Source organism: Cynocephalus volans, chromosome 2 (genome assembly GCF_027409185.1).
Source record: "Cynocephalus volans isolate mCynVol1 chromosome 2, mCynVol1.pri, whole genome shotgun sequence".
NCBI lineage: Eukaryota > Metazoa > Chordata > Mammalia > Dermoptera > Cynocephalidae > Cynocephalus > Cynocephalus volans.
Genome location: NC_084461.1, coordinates 11,391,784 through 11,416,570, shown reverse-complemented (window position 1 = coordinate 11,416,570; position 24,787 = coordinate 11,391,784).

Below are 24,787 nucleotides of genomic sequence, written 5' to 3'. Positions count from 1 at the left end.
AGCTCTTAAATCCATCCTGTCAATTTTTATTTCAGGTATTTCATTTTTTTAGTTCTAGAATTTCCTTTTTTTAAAATATTTTTCTATTTCTCTGTTGAGAATTCCTATTTAAAAAAATTTTTTTGAAAGCTAATTTCTCTTTACATGTCTGAGGTTATTTATCATGGTTCTCAGACTCCTTGTTTCCTAATTCCAACCTCTGGACCATCTTGAGGTTAATCTCATTTAACTGTCTTTTCAATTAAGAGGAATGTATCATAATTTCTTGGTCCTCTTTATATTAGAAAATTCTGGACTGTATTTAAAAATGTATTTCAATGGAAAACTATATACTGTTTAGAATACACTCTACAGGTTTTCTGATTTTAGTCTTTTGTCATCTCATTTAATTGTCTTTTCAATTAAGGGGAATGCATCATAATTTCTTGGTCCTCTTTATATTAGAAAATTTTCGACTGTATTTAAAAATGTATTTCAATAGAAAACTATATATTGTTTAGAATATGCTCTACAGGTTTTCTGATTTTAGTCTTTTGTCATCTTTGAGCTATTTTATAAATCTGTAAGTAACATATATATATATATACCTGCAAATTTCACCCTGGTCGGAATAAGTTCAATGATTTTTCTCCCTGCTTTTGGAAAAAAAAGTTTTGCCCTCATTTGAACATTCATTTCAATACTTCTGATATATCATTTGAACCAGTTATAATATCTGACAAGTCCAATAAAGGAGTAAAATAAAATCTTTCATGAGTTCATTTATATCTCTATGAGACTCATGTATTTGCTATTTTTTAAAATTATCTTTGGCAATATCTTAGATATTATGAATATTAAGATGTGGAAACTCTATAATCTGTTGTTGTTCTCCTAAAGTCATGTTTCTTTTGTTTTGGCCAGCAATTAACTTGGCTGACCACAAAATGCAAGTTGTGTCTTGGACAGTAGCTCCCATCTCAGTTCAGATCTGTTGTCTCTGAGTTTCTCTGAGTCTGCTCCGCTTAGATATGGTTCAAGAAGCAACCAAAGGTATGTCCAGACAGAAATCTGGAATGCCCTCTCTGGCCTTGTCAGAAAAAATACAAGATGCAATACAAGACGTTGTCCTAGGTACCCTAACCAATCTTCAGTGTGACTGAATTACCCTGACTCTAAGTGTCGCTCCTGAGGCCAGAAAGCCTGTGTTCTTTCTGCTGCTCCCAGCTCCGTGCTGTGCTCAGCATTCCTGTCCCTCAGGTAAAAACAACAATGGGGAATGTTTTACCCCTTTCTTCAGAGTGCGTGTTCCACATCCATCGGCTTCCCTTCATTCCCCAGTGCCATTAGGCAGCTGCTCTTGTATTATGTCCAGATTTTACCATTGCTATCTGTGACAACATCAGTCCACTTGAACCTTACTTAACCACTATTGAGAGTGCCATTCTGAATACACTAAGATTTTGAAAAATTGTGGGTTTCTTATGCAAATGAACTCTGTACTTAATAATGGATCAATGCATTTGAGCCTAATATGCTCCATAATAAAGGAACATATATACATATGTTTGAAACCTACATTTAATACGTGACATATTCACACCCACAGCATAGATGTGGTCTAATATTGGGCCAATGTAATCTTTACTGTATATGAAACTTGAGAATCTTTTATATATTTCTTTGAATTGGCAGTAGTATAAAATACAGTGTCTCAGGATAGAAAATGTAAAAATTTGAACTTCCTTTTTGAAGCAGCTCAATTGTGTGTCTTATTTTTTAAACAAAGAAAGGAAATTAGCCAATGACAACAGTAATTAAGAATGGTTACAAATAAAAGCCCCCTCTTATAAAAATAGATTCAAATTTTCATAAGCTGCTCATCTATCTTTGCGTGCTTTTGTTATTACCCTTTTCAAAATGCTCATCTTTAACTATGACTACATCTTTTATTACCCTCTCCCATAATGGCTTTGTATTTGTCCCCTCGGAGGGATGTTGCACTCATAACTCACAGACTCCTGATTTCCATGATGTAAGAAAACACGGTCTGTTGCTATGGCAATCATCAGCATCGTGCAGCATGAGCCACTGTGATCACAGTCAGTGGTGCTAGACTAATTTTCTTTAAAACAATTTTCAGAGATCTCTTTTGTTCTTCCACACACCCTAAATTCAGCATTTAATGTGCTTTCATTAATCTTTCAAAGTTTAACCAGCATATTAATGTGTTAAGTGGCAGTGCTTTATATATGTATTTTTCTTTAAGTGCATTGTTTTGCACATATGAATAGTAAAGTAAACCAGGTGTAGATGACATTTAAAAAATACCCAGATCAGTCTTGAAATAGCAAATATGTATTTTACAATTTGTTTACACATGAGCTAGGTTGTAGGACTCAACTCTCAAACCTGTAAACTGAATTATAAAGGGAAAACATTTTATTTTAGAAATGTCTTGATTATTAAATATGTGTCATGACCCTGAATTATTGTATGTACATTGGGGATATGGAGATCAGTCCTGTTACATAGGGGAAACCATCCCAAGCATGACACTACCAAAGTATTACCCGGTATTTATTAAACAAATTTTAGTCAAATATCTAGCTTGAAAAACTAAACGTTTACAAAGCATACATTCTGCTTAAATTATACTTTCATTCCTAGGTATGACATTCCTAGACATGAAAGGCCTCTTCTCGGAGGTATATATTTTTAGTTTTAGAAAATGTAAAACTTTTTGTGCAGATTTTCAGTTTCTGTTGAGACCACAACTTAAAGACCAAATAACAATGAATTTTGATTGCATAAACATAATGAGACACATGTCAGTGCTTTTAGAAAACAAACATACTATGAATTTTCTAATTAGTCAGTATTTATTTTTAAATTATTACATAATATTTAGACCAGTATTTTTGCAACAAGGCACTTAGCCTATCAAATGAAAACTTGTTAACCTTTTCCATATACATAAAAAGTCTTAGTTGCCAAATTTGAAGAATAAATTAATAGCCACTGAGTTAAAACATCACTCAAGTACCCATGACTCTCCTACCTCTGATTAAATCTTGGATTCAATGAAATGTCACCTGGTAATTTGGGTTGCTGTTTAAAGCCCAGACATTATTTTACTGAATCAAATTCTTTTCCTTCTCCAAAATAAAAAAGATACCCCAGCTTAAAGTGCTATTTAAAATTCACCAGATAAGAAAACCAATTTTGTAGGCTGTCCTCTAGCACTGTACATCTAAATCTTCTTTTGACATCCACTAATATACAAACTAAGTAACTTATATAGTTCTAAAAATCATAGATGTTGTAGATTGATCTATGCCCATTTGTCAACCCCCAAATTTGTGCAAGACCAAGTAAAAAATCTAAAGTACTGATCTCTATTCAGAAAGGAAAAAGATAAATTTCACAGAGAAAAAAAATGTATTCATCTATCACACTATGTTACCAAGTGACGTGATTTTTTTTTTAGGTGAAAGAGTATTAGGTATTAAGAAGTTTATGAGTTTACATTAAAAATATATACTTCACATGTTCATCTCCTCCTTTTCAGATCTGTTCTTAAACATTAGTGACATCTAGTACTACATTCCATATACCTACTCCAATTCTCTCTCTCTCTCTCTCTCTCTCTCTCTCTGTCTGTCTCTCTCACTCCCCCAGCTTCCCTATTTTCAAAACACAACTCCAAAAAGAATTTGCCAAACTAATTTAACCTCTAAAATATATAATCAATAATCTTCATGTATAACTTTTACATTTAATTAGAAAAATTTGGTCAGCATAGAGTTTCTGATTAAGTCTGGTCTTACATGAGCCAGCAGGTGAGATCGGTCAAGTCCAAGGCAGCCATGTTTACACCTTTGAATGAAACTCTTCCTACACATAGTCTCTGCTTCTGGTAAGGATAATGCCAGAATTAGCATTCTACATAGCAGATGTGTAATAATTGTTGTATATAATGATGTTTATATTGCAAGATCTTACAAGACCTGAATCGATCAAGCAAAGATGACATTATGTTCCTTATGGTCCTAGTAGTTTACCACATGGACCTATGAAAACATAGTTCAGAGAAAGGCAGTATACACTCCAATGATAAAACTTCTGACAGTAGCACTTAGCAGAGCAAGCACTTTAAACAATAAGGACAAGACCCGGAGGAAAATATATAACTTCAGTTGGAGCTTTAAGGTAAGATAGTCTTAGATGAATGCAAATGAATTCATAAGGAAAATGAAGGCACAGTCTTCAAAGAAAGCTGGCATCAGCCATCGCTTGAAGTTAATGACCATGGGGAAAGGTGAGCCAACTAACTCAATGTGTCAACCAACTGTATTAAATTGTACAAATATACTTCAAAATGTCTATTCCGTTCTGTAGCCTCATTTTGAATATCAAATGAACCAAACTAAAATTTCAAAATCATTTTTTTAAAAATCAGCTAAACATTTTTAAATACTACTTATCTTTTACAAAATCTTTATTTATTTTATCTTAATTATTTTTGATAGCTACTTTATCTTTTACAAAAGGACAAATATATTTTTGAACTTAAAATTTATTGCCAATTTAAATAAACATTTTATTTGTGATTTGTTGTATCAGATTTCTGTTTTCCAAATTTTAGAGGTTTACAGGCAAAAGTTCTAAAGTAAACGTTTAGCTTCCTTACACCAATTAGATTTGACCAGCTTCTTAAGTGATTGCATTTTAATAAATACCAAATACTATAATTCCCTTATTGGAAACACAGAAGCCAATAAATTCTAGTCACTTATTTCATATAGGTTTAAAGTTTTCCTCAGTGGCTTATAAAATATTGAATTTTTCCTGTGGTTGTTTTCTAATTATTATTTTCAAAGCAACTGAGTAAAGATAGGTTTGGAATAGTATAAATTGATTTCAAATTTTTTCCCATTACCTTGAATTAAAATTATTAATTACTTATTCTTTAAATATATCTGTTTATGCCAATATTTTTTGCCATTGATTTACACCAACAATTATTATTATACTTTTAGTATATAGTTTCCTAAAGCTGGGTATGAAAAATTCTGCAGTTGGGCGAGGAAAGAAAATATTAGAATATCTGTTTCTGCTTATCTCATTCTCTAGAAATTTCTCATCCTGCATTTCACATAGAAGTGTGAATGTATGTTATTTAAAACGCATTACTGTAAAAGTACATATAAAGAAGTCATAAATAGATAAATTGTACTTCTTACTAAGACTATAGAACTATAATTGATAGAAAGCTACTTTCAAAACAGTCCAAAGACCATAATGCAGTACAATGTCCTAAAGCAGATTTGATGATTGAATTACTGATACTATATTGTATATTACCCTTTCAATTTTAGCTATTTTTCCATTAGGTAGATAACCTTTGGGTACAATAACAATTGGATAGAATGCTGGTAATTGTTACAATGTTGGTAATAACAATTGGATACAATGAATACAATGACAATAAACAATAACATTGAATACAATGACAATAAATCTGGATAGAAAGCTATGAAAAATTTTCTGTAAATCACCTATTCACGTTTAAAATGAACCCTAAAAACGTAATAAATGAGCCGTGAAACTATAAACTTGGGAATATAATAGGTTATATAAATTCAGGTTATTTCGAATAAAGAAATCAAGAAAATATATGAACTATAATGTTAAAATTTCAGTTCACATGAGGAAATGTTTTTATGGAAATTGACTCAAAAAGCAAATATCACTCGGTTAGCAGAGCTCATTAATTAGAGAGGAAATTTCATAAATATGAAAATTCGTGGTTTATGCAGTACCTAATCTAATAACACCTAAAATAGAATTACATGTTTTCAGAAAGGATTAATTAATTGAATCAGAATTTGTTATTGCTTTTGATTAGAGATTATATTCACTAGATTAATACTAAGTAAAATGCCTACCAAAAAAAGCTGCCCATTGGGTAGAAAATTTTTAATTCTCCTCTTTCAGCTTTAGCTGATTTGTGCCTTAAATGATGCTACTTGGTTTAATCTCCACAAGGCAGCCCTTTGGGGAATCTGATAGAGTTTGGGTATGTTGTCCCCCAAAGCTCATGTCAAAATCTGATCCCTAATGTGGCAGTGTTTTGGTCATGGGGGATGGATCTCTCATGAACAGATTAATATTCTCCTGGGGTAGAGGGGGAGTTTAGTGAGTGAGTTCTCCCTCTAGTAGCTCCCTCAAGAGAGTTGTTTAAAAGGAGGCTGGCATCTCCCTGCTCTCTCCCTTGCTTCCTCTCACCATGTGTTCTTGCACCCCCCACTGCCTGCTGCTTTCTGCCATGAGTAGGAGCCTGAGACCGGCACCAAATGCAACTTATCCCACAATCGTGAGCCAAATAAATCTATTTTCTTTGTAAATTACCCAGTCTCAGGTATTCTGTTATAGCAACACAAAAATGGACTAATACAGAATCAGAAGTGCCTTTTAAAGCCCATATGTTTCTGAACATGTCATGAAAGAGCTGGTGTATGGCATTGTCACTGAGACCCCAAAGATCTGTTTGCTCACCACTGAGAAGCTAATAATCAAGAGATAAGAGTTTGTGTAAGGAAAGATAGCCATGGATCAGGAAGCCAGCAGCCTGGGAAAATGGTGGACTTGTGTCTCAAAGACCATCTCCACTTTTCCCAGGCTTGCCACAGAGCTTTATAGGGATGAGCAGTGGGGAGTTGATTCAAGGTGACCAAGCAGGGATGGGCAGCAGGGACATGCAGGCATGCTCGATAATCATAAAAAAAAAATGCAGACAAACATCAAGGAATTTCCAGGTAGGAGTGACCAACATCATCGTTCTCCATGGGATCAAGTCATGGGTTAAGTTCTCATTAATCTTAAAAAAGGTCAAGTTAATAAGCTAGTAAAGAATGGCTGTCTGGGTTAATAATTTCTATAATTGTTTTCTGTACGATTGAACAAGAGTCACTGTTTTCTAACAACTAGCTGCAAGCAATGTGGTTTGGGTTACAAGAACAAGGGGGAAAAACATTAAATTCAAAGGTTTAAAAAAAATGGAGTCACTTCTGTTCAGGATGTTACAGTATCCTAATTCACCTTACATTGTGATGCGATTCTCAACTTACCTGAGCTCGTGGAATTTGGAGGTTGGGCAGCCTTCATTGATCAAAATGAAGCCATTTTCTTCTTTGATTAAAATTACTAATTTTGACATCTATAAATTTGTACATAAATTTGAAAACCCCTTATAAATTTCTTCTAATGAACAATATGGGTAGTCACAGAGATGTTTTCAGATAAATTTTACTTTTTATATCCTTTAAGATGTGATTACCAGAATCACACTTCTCCATATATCATGAGTTTGAATGAAGCATTTCTCAGATAAATCGTAGATCAAATATAAGAGCAAATTTGATTTGGTGCTCTATTATATTCATTTAGCATAAATTTTAATAACACTTAGAAGCATACTTTTTGACATTTTTATGCTTTAATCTTTTATCTTGAGTGGTGCGAAAGACTTAATATTTACAAAGGACTGAGCCATTTAATAAGCACAATACTGTGGTTGGCAGACTCTAAGATTACCTCAATGGTCCCTACTTCTTGGTATTCATACTTTATATACTCCCCTCCCCTTGACTATGAGTGAGGACTATGACTTATTCCTAACCAATGTAATATGGCGAAGGTATAGGTTGTCACTTCCACACATGAGATTGTACCTTCCGTCCTGCTAGCCCCTACTCTCCCCCTTGCTGGATTACTTGGAGCAAGTTTTCATACTGGGAAGGCCTATGTGTCAAATAACTGAGGGTGGCTAAGAGCCAGGTAGGACTAGACCCCACTTCAACAGCACAAAAGGAAATTAATTTTGCCAACAACAACATGAACTTGGAAGTGGATCTTGCCTTAGATGAGTCTTCAGATGACACTCCCAGCCTGGGTTGACACCTTATCTGCTGCCTCATAAGAAACTTAAAACAGTGGATCTATCTAAGCCAGGCCTGGACTTTGATTCAAAAATGTGTAAGGTTTTAAGTAGTTAAATTTGTAGCAACTTGTTACACAGCAATAGATAACTAATACAAACACAAAACTCACTTTTATACTAAGTACTAAATTGTGTTTTTGTCACTTCCATAGGTAGAAGGATTAGTAGAGACTATAGCAAGATTTAATAGAAAAGTAATTCTTACCAAATAGATATCAAAGTCAGCATCATTTCAAGATTCTAGTGTGTTTGATTTATTTTCCTGTTCAGCAAGCTATTTAAGACTACCCTAAGGGTACACTATTTAACATGAACTGAATTCTTAATATTGATTGGAAGTAGGTAAAAGAATTTTATGGGTTAAAGCAATTCTGTATCAGTAAGTGATATTGAAGAAAAAGGTTCTAATCATATATTGTCCATTATTTCATTTTCAAAAATTAACTATATGACTATGATTGTGCAATTATTTCATCCATATTTCAATTGGTTGACTTAAGCAATATAGTACTTCATGAGTTCTGAATGTTGCTGCAATTTGAAAACTGTGCCCAGATAGATGAATGACTACTACAATTAAGCATTCACTCTGGGAAACCTGTTACAGGTGAAGCTAATCAGATTTTTGTAGGGATATATCACATTTAGATGTTAGTTTTATTTCCTTTCTCTTGTTCCTAATTATAGTACCTCTTCATAATGACAATCAATGCAACCACGGCATCTTTAAGAAAATCTTCATTAAATCTAGATGTAAAATTATCATACCAATTTTTGATTCTTTTCAAATGCAGGGTAAATTTTCTTTTCTTCTTTTTTTTTTTTTCTTTTCTTATTTTATCAATATACAATGTAGTTGATTTTCGTGTCCCATTACCAATTCCTCCCTGCACCCTTCCTCTACCCCCTCCCACCCATCAACATCATATCTGTTCACTTGTCTTAACAAGTTCAAGGAATTGTGATTGTTGTGTCTTCTTCCCTCAGTGGAAATCATCATGTCGAAGGGATACCTGTTCCCCAATGTTCATTGCAGCACTCTTTACAATAGCCAAGATTTGGAACCAGCCCAAATGTCCATCATTGGATGAGTGGATAAGGAAACTGTGGTTTATCTACACAATGGAATACTACTCTGCTATGAAAAAGAATGAAATACTAGCATTTGCAATAACATGAATGGACTTAGAGAAAATCATATTAAGTGAAACAAGTCAGGCACAGAAAGAGAAATACTTCTGTTCTCACTTATTTGTGGGAGCTAAAAATAAATAAATAAATTCAGAGTAAATTTTCAAGAATTTCACTTGGGAACAGAAATACCCAAAGACAAGTTGTTCTCTTTCTCTAAAGAAATGTCATTATCAAGTGTTTTAAATATTATTTTTAAAATAAATGAAAAACAACCAAAATTATTAATCTTTAATAATTTGAGCAACCAGCAAGTTAAAATTTACCTAATTTTAAATATTTTTATTTAAAATAAACGTCAACATGAAGCAGACAAGTGAAGGCACTTTTATGAGGAATAAATATGCATCTGACAGAAAAAAAAGGTGAAGATGAAAATGTAAAGAATTCTCTAAGGAATTAATAGGTGTAGCCAGGACTCTCATGCTACTTTGTGTGAAATAACTAATGAGCAGAAGAGAAGTTGCCAAAAACAAGGTAGTCAGCACATTTAAGAAACTTATGCCTTTTTAAAAGGTATTATAAATAGTACATGGCTTTTTCTTGAAAATTGACATATTTTCCTTTTTCTTCTACATTTATGAGAAATTGTGAGAATTTTTTATACATAGGGAAATGATAGTAACAAAGAAAAGGTTAAAGCTACACATTTTATGCATCATATCTGCACATATTTATTACTTTCCTTAATTTGCATTACTCTTAATATGAAATTTAAAGCTAATTGCTCTTAGAGTGCTTCTTTGCCCATCCCAGCAGAATGATAGTTCCAAGAACCACATCACTAATGCATTTGAGACTCACATACTCAGGTGTTGGCAAGGACCAGTTAAGTGACTTAAAAGACTAGAGTTTGTTATCTGGAACACAGGGATTGAATACCCTATTGTTCTTTCTTTCTCTGTTTCTTCTTTCTTTTTGTCTTCACAAAAGGGCAACTCCTCTTTGCTTTAGTCATTTGTGGACATTTGGAAATAAAGTCTCAATATTGCTTGATTGAGTTTTCAAGGTGGTATCTATTTACATGCAAGCAATTGATTTTTAAATGTTGACACCTAAATCAAACAATTTAAAATACTGTAAAGGCCTAATAAAGAAGTCTAGTTGCAGGTTACCTGAATTAGTTATGTTGCAATCTACACTGCAGTTCTTCTGCAGGGCTCCATGCTGAATGAATCCCCTGGTTCCCAAGCTAAAAGACGCCTAAGTGAGAGACTCGTGACTCAAAATGAACCAACCACACTCTCTACTGGAGATATGAAATATGGTGAGAGATACTCAAATACCCAGTTTGTCAGGGACAAACCATCTCAGAAGTTAGCAGCAAAAATAGTAAGAAGGTCCAAAAACTTCAGGAGGAGCATTGATTTCTAACCATCCCTTAATATTTTAAGAAACTCCAATTGTTCTTCTGATAAACACACTTTCATTATTTTTCCCCCAGGTAACCAGAGTTGGGTTTTGTTGCATGAATATGAAAACAAAACAAAAGAAAAGCAACAAGAAAAAGACCTTAATTGAGATGGAAATCAGGCTTTCTTTCCATCTGTATTAGTTCGTTTCTGTCGCTTATAACAGAGTACCTGAAACTGGGTAATTTACGAAGAAATGAAATTAGTTTCTAACAGTTTCAGAGGCTGGGAAGTACAAAGTCCAGGGAACACATCTGGTGAGGCCGTTCTTCTGAGTGGTGACTCTCTACAGCAACTCAGGGTATCTCACAGTGAGAGAATGACGTGAACAAGAGTGAACTAACTTTCTCACATGCCCACCTTATAAAGCCATCAGAACCATGCCCAATGCTCCATGAACAGATCAATCCATTCACCAGGGGCACAATCTAATCACTTCTTAAAGGCCCCATCTTTCAAACACCATAATCTGACTTTCCCCCCTCTTAACTAAACTGTTACAATGGAGATCAAGTGTTCAATACATGATCTTTTGGGGGGACACTTTTGGGGTACACATTTGACCCAATAGCACCATCCAATCTTTACTCGGGTGGCTTTCAACCAGGAGAAAGACTAGGCTCCTAAGGGTACTTCAATGGGGGAGCACTATTTTGGGCTGTCATTGTAATTGTGGAGTGTGGGGGGAGTTGCCTCTGGTATTTAGTGTTTCAGGGAGTGGAGTTTGCAGAAGTCCCAGGACAAGCAAACATCTTGCAACATAAGGCACAGTTTTATAATTAAAGAATTGTGACATTCAAACAACAAAAGAAATATTGCTTATTGTTTCTAAAAGATCCCAAGAAGGGTGCCATGATATACCTCAAGCCAATAATCTATTTCAAAAGCCAAGATACCAGCTTCAATCTTGAGTTCTGTGATTTGGTTAGTGGTGGACTGGCTTCACCATGATGCCTCTTCAAACCATTCTCAAATCGGTTTTTTTTTTTCTCTCTCTCTCTCTTTTTATTTTTTATTTTTGCCTCTGCAAAATTTATCTTTGCTCTTGAGTGTGTACAATATGCAAGAAGATATATTATGACTTGAAATATTTTTTTCTAAAAAAAGAAAACAATCTCAAGAAGCTCAAATGCAGAGATTTTTATATATTTCTTACTTGTCTGTCAGCTTTTACAGAATGAAATCTTACATATCACTTAACTTTCTTCTGTTTTCACTAGACAGAACCAGAAATTCTCATTTTTCACTATCATTTATTTTTGGATTGCCTACTAAAATAAAAATTTTCCAAATGGCTTCTGATGGTTATTTGAGTAGTTAATTAACCATTTTTACCATGATAGAACATTTTCACCATGATAGAACAAGTTGATTAGGAAAAATGCTTAATACTTGCAATTGTAGATATTAATATACATAGGCTTTTTGGTTTAGAACTTGGAAACATTGATGAGTGTGCAAAGGTTGTGAGAAGTATGTTATAGGTGTTATAGATGTATTGTTTTGTGTGAAGGAACTCATTGATAAGGCTGAGTAAAACAAGAATTGCCTGTACTTTCCTTAGTCTCATTTCACTCTTCATTCTTTCTTATTCAGAGTAATATGCTTTTTTCTAATCTATCAACCTCCTCCAAGTCCATTTATTGCCTTTATTGATCACCTGATCCATGCCAGAAAACACCTCTGAATTACAAGAAGTAATAGAAGCATATTGATATAATAATTGCAAAGACTCTGGTGAGGGAGTATTTTAACATGGGTGGGAGGAATGAATGTTTTAGGCAAGCAAAGCCGTGTGGCATTAAATATTTTGTAACTCTTCTATTCTTCCTTAAGTCTTCTTTGTTACAACAGGAGTGAAAAAACTTGTTTACATAATTGCAACTTTACAAGATTGTGAACTGCCCGGAGCACTCAGTGTCTCTAAGCTTTGTATCTCCATTTCTAAGTCACTTGCCTGGCTCATAGAGGATACTTAATAATTGTTTATGAATAAACACATGAAAAACAAATCTAAATTATTGCTTTCATCAAGTTTCCTTCTAATTCACTGACTTCTCAAGATTTTCTATTGCATTTGGAGCACTAGGTACACTGACTCTGTCTGGCATTTATATCTGTGATGATAAAGAAAGGAAGAACAAAATTAACTTACCAGTATGTATTTAGTTAATTGGCTAATTGGAATCATTTGCTAAGACTGTGCCCAACGCATTCAGGACATCTCATTCATTGACCAGCAAAATTGAGAGCCAGTAATTGGCTGTGGTAAAGTCATGGAGTAAAATTCATTTCTTAAAGGCAAAATGATTTGCTATTTAACTTGGTGCAAAACTAAAAAAATTCTAAAAATCCTGAATAGAAACACATGTCCAGCTCAGAATTGTGTGAAAACAGTATATGTAAGATTTCTTCATTTCCAACCAGCATCACAAATATAATGCAGCCACTGGATTATGAGTTATTGTTTGTTTCTGAAATCTGTCTTAGATGGAAGGCACTGCTTGGGAGCAGAAAGAAGCAGGTGCTTTGGAGATAGATAAAACTAGACTACTTCCTAACTTGGTCACTTATAACCTACAGCAAATCTTCAGTTTACTCATTTTTAAACATGCTAATGATTATAATATCTGTTTTAAGTGATTATGAGTGCTGAGGGTTGAAAAGCACTTTACACAGTGCCTGACATACAACAAGTGTGCAAACACGTTCATCTCTCCTCCCCTACTGAAATCAGGACCACTCCTGACTATCCACTTCCATATATTATTTACTTCAATAAACATTTGTTGAGGACCACTCTGAGAAGTATTATAGAAAATATAGGGATGAAATAGGTAATTATTCTGCCCTTCTCAAATCTTAACAGTCTGAGGTGAGAATCAGTCATATCATATACAATTTAGAGAGAGGGCAAAGTCATGATGCGTACAGTGTTCAAGTAAGGGTCATAATAATCTGAGCTACATGGATCTCAGAAGGTTTCTTTGTAAAAAAAAGCACAGGGCTTACACACACAGCCTAACACTTTACATCTTATATCAAGCCTTTCCTTCCCAGTGCAATCACTAGGGAAATCTCTTCATTTTTACTTTACTGTTTCATAGGTAGTGTACCTAACTCACTTACTGGATAAAAAAAAAAGAAAAGACAAGAAAATTGAAGCAACTGGCTTTCATTGCAGTGGGAAGACTACTGCTGAAATATACCGTGGTGTAAAAAGTGGGGAAAAAACACAAATAGGTTTAGAATAAAAACACCAGACATTTGTAACTTTGGTCATTAGCAGATTATTTTCTATCTATAAAATGTACTCATCTCACTAATTCCAAGAGTTGGTATGTTGATTTCAAAAAGGTATTTTCTGTAGAACAGGACCTTAGCTATCAAATGACGTAGAAACGGAACTTATTTTTATTACAGTTGTAGATCAACTGGTAACTGCTGATTGATTAAAACTTGTAGTTATATGGCTTAGAAAAGGATTTCCATTGTCTAAGTGAATCACTGAGATAATTTCATTGAGGGAATCTAAATGAAGTTTTATATTCCTGTAAAAAATCAGTCAGCCCTATAAATGTTATATATGGACAATTCCTACAGTGTACTGGAAATATTGTTTTCTTTATTAGGTTTAATAATATCCCAACTTTTGCTGTAGTAGAATGATCCTAAATTTTTGTAGAATAAAAATGACAATTAAATCTTTAACTCCACAGGAAGAGCTAAATTAAAAAATCTGAGAATGCAAGTTTTTATACTTTAAAAGTAAACTGGGATTCAAATAAACAGAATTACAGTTTTTCACACTATTTCCATTGTTTCCATTAAGAAGTAACCTATCTTCTAATTCCTTCATTTGAAAATTTCGGAATATTTACATTAAAAAAATAATTTAGTTTATCAATTAAGTTTTCATTGACTTGAGGAATTAATAATGATGACAATGTATATCTGAAATATACAACAGATGGACTTAGAATCTAGTCTATCACTATTGGATTTTATTACCTGGGGTAATCTACCTGATTATTCTGACCTCATTTGCTTTAAAAATGAAGCTTAGGGCCGAGCCTGTGGCGCACTCGGGAGGGTGCTGCGCTGGGAGCGCGGCGACGCTCCCAGCGGCCGCAGGTTCGGATCCTATATAGGAATGGCCGGTACACTCACTGGCTGAGTGCCGGTCACGAAAAAAAAAAAAAAAAAAAAAAAATGAAGCTTAAGGGCCAAGCCCGTGGCGCACTCGGGAGGGTGCGGCGCTGGGAGTGCAGTGATGCTCCCGCCGCGGGTTCGGATCCTATATAGGAATGGCCGGTGCACTCACTGGCTGAGTGCCGGTCACGAAAAAGACAAAAAAAAAAAAAAAAAAAAAATGAAGCTTAATATTATCAGTTTTGTGTGAAAACTTCAAGGGTCAACAATACTCTATATTAAAAGTATATTTCATGTATTTATTTATTTATTTTTAGCTCCCACAAATAAGTGAGAACATGTGATATTCCTCTTTCTGTGCCTGACTCATTTCACTTAATATAATTCTCTAGGTCCATCCATGTTGTTGCAAATGGCAGTATTTCATTCTTTTATATAGTAGAGTAGTATTCCATTGTGTAGATATACCACATTTTCCGTATCCACTCATCTGAAGATGGACATTTGGGCTGGTTCCAACTTCTTAGCTGTTGTAAATAGTGCTGCAATGAACATTGGAGAACAGGTATACCTTCGACTTGATGATTTCCATTCCTCTGGGTATATTCCCAGCAGTGGGATAGCTGGGTCATATGGCAGATCTACGTGCAATTTTTTGAGGAACCTCCATACCACTTTCCATAGAGGCTGCACCACTTTGCAGTCCCACCAACAGTGTATGAGAGGTCCTTTTTGTGTGCACCCTCACAAGGATTTATTATTCACAGTCTTTGGATATTAGCCATCCTAACTGGAGTGAGATGGTATCTCAGTGTGGTTTTGATTTGCATTTCCTGAATGCTGGGTGATGTTAAGCATTTTTTCTTGTGTCTGTTGGCCATTCGTATATCTTCCTTTGAGAAATGCCTGTTTAGCTCTTTTTCCCATTTTTTAATTGGGTTACTTGTTTTTTGTTGTAAAGTTGTTTCAGTTCCTCATATATTCTGGATATTAATCCTTTGTCAGATCTATATTTTGCAAATATTTTCTCCCACTCTGTTGGTTGTCTTTTAACTCTGTTAATTGTTTCTTTTGCTGTGCAAAAGCTTTTTAGTTTGATATAATCCCATTTGTTTATTTTTCCTTTGGTTGCCCATGCTTTTGGGGTCGTATTCATGAAGTCTGTGCCCAGTCCTACTTCCTGAAGTGTTTCTCCTATGTTTTCTTTAAGAAGTTTTATTGTTTTAAAGTGTATATTTAATTCTTTAATCCATGTTTACTAAGGGCATTACTGATATCAGGACACTAGATTTTCAAGATCCTTAAAATTTTTCATTCACATACAATTTTATAGTAACACTGAACAAGAAAAACTGCTTAAGCCTGTACTTCAATTTGACAGTTGCAAAGAATTTCTTCATTAAAACAAGATCTATCACAAAAGCCATACTTTAAAAAGAAAAATAATATTAGGTTTCAAAGTGTGTTTTTGGATGCCAACCATGTGCCAAATATGAACCTCTGCTAACTCATAGCTATTAATTTAAAACAATGCATGTTTTCGCACTATTTCAAATATAGTTCTTTCACTGTTAACGATCAATTTTTTAAACCTTAGAGAAAATATCAAGGTCAGCTTAAATGGATGACTGATTGAGAGAGAAGAGGACTCCTAGGCAGGAATCTGGAGGCCCTGGTTGCCATCTCAGTTCTAGCTTCAGCTCTGATTCAATAAACAGAAACTTCAAGCTGACCCACCCACCTGCTTCCAAGCTTGTTTCCTCTCTACATAGGAGCTGGAGGACCTGGGGCGACCTGTATGTTATTTCTTTAATTAATGGAAAAGGAATGATGGTAAGATGGATACATATGGATACATAAAATGTAATTCAGTAATAACAAGTCCCAAGCATTTAAAATAAATTAACATAAAAATAAGCATTTAATTTTTTGGAGTTGAGATTAGTTGGATAATAAAACGTTCAATATCAGTAATACCCTGCTAGCATTTGAATTTAAAATAAATCTTTCTTTTCAGAATACCTTAAGGTGGACCTCAACTAAAGGATTGGAATTCACTTAATCTCTGCTTAGTCAAATTCTTCACAATTTTCAACACAGTATAACTGCTTCACTTCTATAAATCCAATGATTTTCCACCTAAAATTCTACTATACTTATTTAAAGATTCATAGCATAGTATTTGTTTCTAATTGCATTCTTTAAAGACTTTGATGATAGTAGAAACCACTGAGAGGTTAAGAAAATTAAAGTTTAAATTATGTACATTGTTCATAATCAAAGCAAAATAAGATAATTTATCTAATGGAGAGGGGCAATATGATAACTCTTGTAAGGATGGTTTAAAAAAGGTAAATACATGCAGCTGCATATGTGATTTCTTTCTTTCATGTCATTAAATATAGGATGTAGATAATAAAACTATAAAAATGCTAGAGAAAAATCATGTGACACAACCTGTGCCCCTAAGAAGCTTTTCTGACATATTATAAATTTTGCTTTTTGCATATCTAAGTGCAATAAGTTTTGTTTGTTTATAGTTAACAGTGATTTTTTTATTGACAAATAATTGATTAAACACATTTGTGGGATATAGAGTTGAACACCAATACCTGTGTGCAAAGTGTGAAGATCAAATCAAGATAATTAGCATGTTCTTCATTACAAAATATAATCATTCCTTGTGTCCGTTAACCAATTTCTTGCTAAGCCCCCTCACTCTCTCCCTTTACCACCTTAGCAACCACAGCTTAAAAGAACTTATTTTATTTGTTGTTTCTGAACCTATTTAAATGATACAAATAAAAAACTAAACAGAACATTTTAAATATATATTTTTTTAGTATTAACAAGAAATCAAGCCCCATTTTACACCCCAATGGAATACAGAAAAGACAGAAGTTTTGAAGTAAACTCTCCATGGCTTAATATTCTATTAATCTCTGTAATTATAAAATATTTTGTAACCAGTAACATTGACCTCGAGTCATTGCAAGATCTTTAAAGATTTTTAAATAATATCAGACCATTACATTTTATTCAGGTTATTTTTTTATGCCTTTGAATTAATTTCTGTATTTATCAATGTCCTATGGTGTGCTCAGGAATTTTATTCCCACCCCTTGCCCACAGATACCAATTGTTCAGGGTCAACAGAATTACACCAACCTCCCAATCTGTCTTTCTGCCTCACTGTTGCTGCTCTGTAGTCTACATATGGAGACAATAATCTTCACAAAATCCAAAACTGATTATTTAGAGTTTCTGCTGAGCATACTATACGGCTTTCTAATCTTCAAGAGAAAATCCAATGTTCTCAACATATCACGCAAAACCCTTGTGCTCTTTCCCTGACTACTTAACTAATCATATTTCTTCACATTCACTCTCTAAGCTCCAGCTTTTTATTATTTCTATTAATGCCAGCTTTGTATTATTTCCTTAACACAAGTTCATTCTTACCCATTGGCCTCTATACAGATAATTTGTATTAAGGAAAAATCTATGATTTTCTATTTTATTACTATTTTTTTTTATCATGAAACCTGTTGGACTTTGTCTCATGCCTTTTCTGCCCCAATGGAGATGATTCCATAATCTTCCCCCTTACATGTCTCAATAGAGTGGATTATACTTTTAGATTTCCTAATATCAAAACTACCCTCATAAACTCTTATACACAGATTGCTATTGTGGGTATATATTAGTGCAGTGATTATGGAAAACAGTATGGAGGTTCCTGGAAAAACTAAAAATAGAGCTATGATATGATCCAACATTTCTACTGCTGGGTATTTATCCAAAGAAAAGGAAATTAGCATACCAAAGAGGTATCTACGCCACCATGTTTATGACAGCACTATTTGCAATAGTCAAGACATGGAGTCAACCTAGCTATCCAGAGACAGATGAACGAATAGTGAAAATGTGGTAAATATACACAATGGAATGTCACTCAGCCATAAAACAAGTGAAATCCTGTCATTTGTGGCAACATGGATGCACCTGGAGGACATTATATTAAGTGAAATAAGTCAGGGACAGAAAGATAAATACTTCATCTTTTCACTCATATGTGGAAGCTTAAAAGAAAAAGTTGAGTTGTTAGAAGCGGAGAGTAGAATTTTGGTTACTAGAGGTTGGGAAGGGGAGGAGAAATGAGGGATGGGGAGAGGTTGGTTAATGGATACAAAATCACAGCTAGATAGGAAGAATAAGCTGTATACTGGTATACAGTACTGCTAGACATCTATAATTTACAATAGTTTATTTTATGTTCTAAAATGGCTAGAAGAGAGGAACTCGAAAGTTCTCATCACAAAGAAATGATGAATATGCTAATTACCCTTATTTCACCATCACACATTGTATACTTTACATGCATTGAAATATAACTACTCCACAAATATGTACAATTAATATGTTTTGATTAAAAAACAAACAAAATTTTTTAAAAAACCACCCTTTCATTCCTGGAATAAATCCCACTTATTCATGATTTTGTTTTTTTTAAATGAGCTGTTGAATTCTGTTTTCTAGTATTAAGATTTCTACATTAATATTTATAATTATGGTTGGCCTCTTGCGTTCCTGTTTAGTACAATCTTTGTTAGGCTTGAGGATCCAATTTATTCTTGCTTTATAAATCAAATTTAGATTTTTTTTTTAAGTCTACACTCTGGGACAGGTAGGTATGTTGCATTAGGATTATCTGATCTCGGGTAGACTTCCTCTGTGAATTTATCTGGGCCTTGAATCTTCACGAGTGAGCTCTGTAACTACCTCCTCTCTATGAATTAACTTCTTTTCTATTTCTTCTTTGAAATTAGTCTGTTTCTTTCCAGGGTTTAGATTTTTTAATTTCTTTCATCTAAGTAAACTTAAGTTAACTGTCATTTTGCCTATTTTATTGATTTTCTACAAACTACCTTATGTGTTTATTTATATTGCTTTTTTCTGTTTTCCAATGTTTTAAATTATTTTATTTTTATTAATTCCTTTTATCTGCTTTCTTTTGGTTTACTTTGGTGTTCATTTTCTAGAGGTTTGAGTTTAGTGTGTTATTCAGTACTTCTTATGCTTAAAATTTTTATTAATATAGGTACCTATTACTGTAAATTTTCCTGGAAAAGGGCTCTAACTGAACTCCATTGATTTGGGGGTGTTGTCAGTCCACTGCTCATTTTGAAAAAAAATCTTTAATTTTGTGTTTTGTTTCCTCTTTAACCCAAGTTTGTTTGTCTATTACTTTTTCTATTCCATGTGTGTATAATTAAATAAATTATTTTTTATAATTTAGTAAATAATAAACCTCAAATCTCATCCAGCCTCTACCAGTTCCAAATGTTAATATAAATGCTTGATGTGAAATTTTAAGAAGTGTATTTTATATTCTTGGAGTTCAAAGTATATATACGCGGATAGTGTTTCTTTCCCTACTTCCCATGCCACCACCGTGGTTCATGGTTTATGTCACATCAGTCACTACACCAGGGTTACTGTAAATATCTCTTTAAAGTTCTCCCCACTTCTGCTCTTACTCCCTGTGGTATTTTCTTCTATCAGCTGGAATGATCCCTTTAAGATATCAGTCAATTATGACTCTCCATTTCTCTCGACATAAACACCTGATTGATTCCTGGCATGTCTCTGGTCTTCTCTCCTAGAAACCTCCCTCCTGCTCACACTACGTGGTCCACACTGGTGGCCTTGCTATTCATTGAAAACTCCTATCATGTGACTAAATCTGGACATTTGCTCCAGCTATTTCTTTTGCCTTAATCATTCTGCACCAGGTAATTATATAGTCAAATCTCTCAATTCCTTCAAATATTTATTCAAAACATCAGTTTCTCAGTGAGGCTTATGCAAATCACCCTATTTAAAAAGTGGAACATTCTACTCTCCTACACCCACTGGACTGATGTTCCATTTATGTTGCTCTTCTTTTCCTAATTTCAATATCATTTTTTTCTAACATACTAGTTTATTTGCATATCTATTACAATTACTGTACATTGTTTATTGCTCTGTCGCTCCAAGCTGCTAAAATTCAAGCTCCATAAGAGTCAATTTTAATTAAAAATGTGTTTCTGTCTTAGAAGGCTTTGAGAATGTTCCTGTTTTCATGGCCTTCAGGAAGCACCATAGTTCATTGTTTATCTCAGACTTTAAGGGTCAGAATGGAGGAAAACAGAACCTCTTATTGTGGCAAAAAGCACAACTATATCATATGGAGTCGGTCAATGATTACCCTGAAGGTAAGAAGAGATTATGACCAGTGAGAAAATTTGCAAATTGTTCAGACCTTCTAATCTATTTCATGAAACACATGTTAAGATTTTCAGAATTGGCAAGCGTATTTTATTCCTAGAAACAATTATTTTTAAAAAAATCAGTTTACTGACAAATACTTTGCTAGACCTTGCAGATGAATTATGATAAATAAAATACACTCCTATCAATTGTAAAATATATAGCTGAAACATATTTACATTATAATTATGGTCTGGATAAAAATACTTTTCATTACCTTGTTAAGCTAATTAAAAATATTAGATAATTGTATTAGTTTGTTCAGGCTACTGTAACAAAATACCATAGACCAAGGAACTTAAACAACAGACATCTATTTCTCACAGGCCTAAGGGCTAGGAAGTCTAAGATTAAGGTTCAGCTGATTATGTTCCTGGTGAGGGCCCACTTTCTGTCTTGCAGATGGCTGCCTTCTCACTGTGTCCTCTTATGGCAGAAAAGAGAGTTATCTGTCTCTATTTCTCTTCCTATAAAGCCACTAATCCCATCATTTAACCCTAATTACCTCCCAAAGGACCTATCTCCAAATACAATCACAATGGATATTAGTGATTCAATGTATAAATTCGGTGTTTGGGGGGATATTCAGTCTATAGTGGTCTGCCCTTGGCCCTCTAAAATTCATGACCTTGCATGCAAATTATATTCATTCCATCCCACCAGACCCAATAGTCTTTTTTTTTTTTTTTTTTGTCTTTTTCGTGACCGGCACTCAGCCAGTGAGTGCACCAGCCATTCCTATATAGGATCCGAACCCGCGGCGGGAGCGTCACCGCACTGCCAGCGCGGCATGCTACCGAGTGGGCCACGGGCTCGGCCCCCAATAGTCTTAATTTATTCCAGGATCAACTCATCTGAAGTCTAAAGTCTTTTCTAAATATCATCAAAATCAGAGGGTAAGACTCCAAGAATGATTCATCCTGAGACAAAATTTCCCATCCACTTCGAACCTGTGAAACCAGACAAGTTAGGCACTTCCCAGATACAACGATGGGACAGGGACAGGTAAATGTTCTCATTCCAAAAGGGACAAAAAGGAAAGAAGAAAGGGATGACAGTTTCCAAACAAGTCCAAAACTTAGAAAAGCAAGTTCTACTGAAGTTGATCCTAAATTTCGAGAATAACCCTCTCTAGTTCGATACTCTGTCTTCTGGACCCACTTGGGCAGTGGCCCCAGTGCCACAGCTCTGCCAAGTGAGGGTTGTTCCCACAAGGCTCTGGGTCTTCCCACCTCAGTCCGAGGCTGCCTGGCCTGTTGCAAATGAGAAACTGAGGCATTGGCCCTCATGACCTCTAAATCACCTTCAGGGTCCTTCAGTTCTTTTTTCTTGAAGAATAGTACACATTTTCAGCCAGATACCTCTATGGTATAGGGCTTTAGGACCTAAGAAGTGTGACAGCCTTTATTTAGTCTCACTTTTTATGTCCCCTTTAATTCAAACAGCTAGTGTCTTTGCTCGTATACTCCTACCTGCATCTATGATTTCTGTTGAAATAGCTGATTAAGTCCATGTGTCTCATGCATGATCTCTTTATCAAATAGTTGTTTAGCCTTACCTTTAGTTTACTCTTATGCATAAACTTTCTTGTGTTTGCAATATGGATGCACTGAGAATTTTTCAAATCTTCTCATTCTGATTCCTTTTTGCTTAACAATGTTTTCTTCTGGCACGGTCCACACCATGGCAGAGTCCTGAAAAGAATAGCTTGGGCTGCCCTCTCCAAGTTGGCAAGGCCACCGGAGGGGGAGCTGCTGGCAGAACCACAGCTATGAGCACTTGCTTTCGCTTTATGGATCTCTGCTTTGGCATAGTTGTACTGCTTTTACTCTCTCTTTTGATGTTTTGGTCAGCGTGGCAGTTTCCTGAGTTTCCAAAAGATGCAGAAAATGACACACAAACAGTTGTTGTCATAAAATTAGATAGTCCCACCAAAGATCCCAGAAGACTGAACTATTCCAAATTGTCCCTTTTGAGTCAATTAATTATGCCAATGGATGTTTCAAAAACATTGGTTGTGATTAATCATGAGCAATTGCCTTTACCAGAGAAATTAATAAATAAAAGAAGTCCCCATCCTCTTCCTACCATCTGGGTAAATGGTTACATGGGATATAATATGAGAAAGGGAAAAAATTTGGTACCCTCCCAAGGGATATCCAAAATATGATATAAGTTGGCAAACATCATTTACTGGAGATTATATTAATGGCAAGAGAATGGTTGGTATTAATGGGAAATTATATGATTGGGATAAATTAGGTATATGGGAATGAAACCGTAGAACCCCTTTTACTTGGTGGTGTCCAGTTTTAAATAAATCATTAAGAATCAGGTGTTGGGATAAAAATATATGCTGTAAAATTATTAAACCTGCAAAATTAGATCTTAGAAAAATAAGAGAGTGCAACTGGTTTTGTGAGGGATGGTGCTGTGCACAATGACACTTTGACATTTAGATCAAGATTACAGGGCCAAAGAAATGTTAACATTTTTCCTTTTAGCAAAGTTGTATTTAACCAAATTAGCTGCCACCCTGTTAATAGGGTGGATATTAACCACAGCTTGCTAACAGAAAAAGGTCACAAGATAACTTCAAGACAATGAAGGGATGGTTTCGATCTGATAACCTGATTCCAGGAAAAAGAAGCATGAGTTAATCACCTGAGACATGCTGAAAAAAGGAAAGGACTGGCTGACCTCTAAAAAAGTTTCCTCCCTGCTTTTTGGACTATTGATTTAAGCTTGCTACAACAAAAATAGTACCCAAAACGCCCCTGCAGAGAAAAATCTAAATAAAAGGCTTTGTCTCATGCTCTACTGGGCTCCAGCTGCAACATGCTGATAGCCCACAGAGAGAGAGAACGTGCATACTGATGCATTGAGGTCTCTGTCTGTGTTTGTTATTTTCACCAACTCCCCACCCCTTTTTCAAGGGCCCCCAACTCGACTGGAGCTGGTCTCCGGCATTCTTCAATTCCTCTCTCTCCTTTCTCATTTTACTACTGTCAAGCACCACATAACAATATTCTGGTCAGCGACTAACCACATATACAATGGTGGTATATGATATGGTATATATGACGGTATGATGAAATCACCTGAAGATACATTTCTCAGAAAATGATGCATGAATATATAAGCAGTCAGAAGGAAACAAGTCACTCCTTCAACACTAAGCTTAGAAATCACCCCAGCTAAATATTCAGTTTACCACTCACAAGTTCTACTTTCTACAAAACACTGGAATACAGTTCAGCCATGTTCTTTGCCCCTGTTTAACAATGATCACCTTTTCTCCAGTTTCCAATAACCTGTTTCTCATTTTCTTTGGAGATCTCATTAGAATCACTTTGAACATCCATATTTCTGTCATGCACCTCAAAACTCATCCAGCCTCTACCAGTTCCAAAGCCACTTGCACATGATTAGGTCTTTGTTACAGCAACATTCCACTTCTCAGTACCAAAATCTGTATTAGTCTGCTTGGGCTGCTATAATAAAATGCCATGTACTGGATTGCTTACACCACAGATATTTATTTCTTACAGTTATGAAAGATGGAAAGTCCAAGATCAAGGTGCTGGATGATTCAGTTCATAGTGAGGATCAGCTTTGTGGCTTGCAGACCTTCCCACTATGTGCTCATATGGTCCCTAATTTGATCATAAGAGCCCCACCTTCATGACTTTATCCAACCCTACTTACCTCTCAAAGGTTTCATCTTCAACTA